Raw genomic sequence first — 1,545 nt, 5'->3', positions numbered from 1 at the left:
ACACACACACACACACACACACACACACACACACACACACACACAAGAAGTGGGGGCGGGGGGGGGGAGTAAGGCTGCTTTCAAAACAGACGCAAAGAGGGGGAAATATTCATGCCAGGATATGTCAATATCTCAGCCCCCTGTGCAGCCTGAACGCACACATTTCATTAAAGTCAAGTTTTTGTGTCATAAAGAAATCCCTTCCATGAATAAACGACTCTCGGGCACGCGCAGACGGGCACGCGCAACGAGAAGGAGTGGAAGTTCAGAGGAAATATTCTGCACACACTAAAAACTGCCAGATTTAAAAGAACTCGGCCTGTAACCTGGCCAGCGCTGGGTCAAATTTGGACCAATTGACTGAGCAGTGGCAGAGCTTGTTGCAGCCTCCGGATCCAGGAAGTGAGAAAATTCAGTGATTTTAAAGAAAAAAAGATTAAAATGGTTTAACTTAAATAGAAATCTGATTTATAGTACAAAGCACTGGATAAATATACCAGTATAAAAACTTATAGTTTTTCTCAGTTGCTAAAACACATTTCTTGAAACCATCCATCCATTTCTCTAAACTGTAAACACAAAACCCAATTTTCAAACTTTCACAGAACCTCTGACTCTTCCAGCAAAACAGAACTCTGGTTTCAAAATAGTTCAAACTGTGCTCAAAACCAAACAATGTTGTCAAATCAGACCTCGAATAAATAAAAAAGAACAAACACTACAGAGCAGTCATTATACACAGGGAAAAAAGAAAACACAGTAAGATTGTGAAGCTGTTTAAATAATCTTTGTTGTGCCCAAAGGAAAAGGCATTTCCTAAACAAAACACCTGCATAGCACTTGTAGCTAAATAAATAAACAAATAAACAAACAAACAAATAAATAAATAAATAAATAAATCATTGTATCTCTAATTTATAGAAAACTTGTATCTCGTCCCACTCTTTCACTTCATTTCAAACTCACGTCCTCCACCAGAGGCCTGGGAGATTCTGGGTTCTGTTCAGGATCTTAGCTGTTCTTCTAGACAGAGATCTCTGWGGTTGYTCTTGGGATCTGTTGAAGTCACTTCTCTAGTTTTGGGGGTCACAGACAGCACCATGTGCTCCAGCAACCAACTGGACTATTGATACTTTGACTCTTCATAACTTCTTTCTTTCATCTTGGTATTCGTCCAGCTTCTCGTTCTTCTTCTTCCTGGTGTTTCAGTCACTTATGATCTCTACGTCTATCACTGCTGCCTTCTTCTCTTGTTTGTCGACCACCATGTCCAGCTGGTTAGCCATCACCTGTTTGTCAGTCTTGATCAGGATGTCCTTTGTATTTTAGGTAGCGACTCTATATGTTACATGAGTGTATAGCCCAGTGGTTCCCAAAGTTGGGGTCGGGACCAGAAGTGGGGTCCTGAAACATCAAGGTGGGGTCTTGAAAAGCTTTTCTAAATTAATTACATTTTTGCCTTAGTTGCCTAAAATGTATAAATATAGAATAATAAATATTGTTACAATGCCCATGTTTAGTTGACCTGATGCAAAGGTTTATCAT

The sequence above is a fragment of the Austrofundulus limnaeus genome, unplaced genomic scaffold (genome assembly GCF_001266775.1).
Source record: "Austrofundulus limnaeus strain Quisiro unplaced genomic scaffold, Austrofundulus_limnaeus-1.0 Scaffold165, whole genome shotgun sequence".
Classification (NCBI taxonomy): domain Eukaryota; kingdom Metazoa; phylum Chordata; class Actinopteri; order Cyprinodontiformes; family Rivulidae; genus Austrofundulus; species Austrofundulus limnaeus.
Note: the sequence above shows the minus strand (reverse complement) of the source record.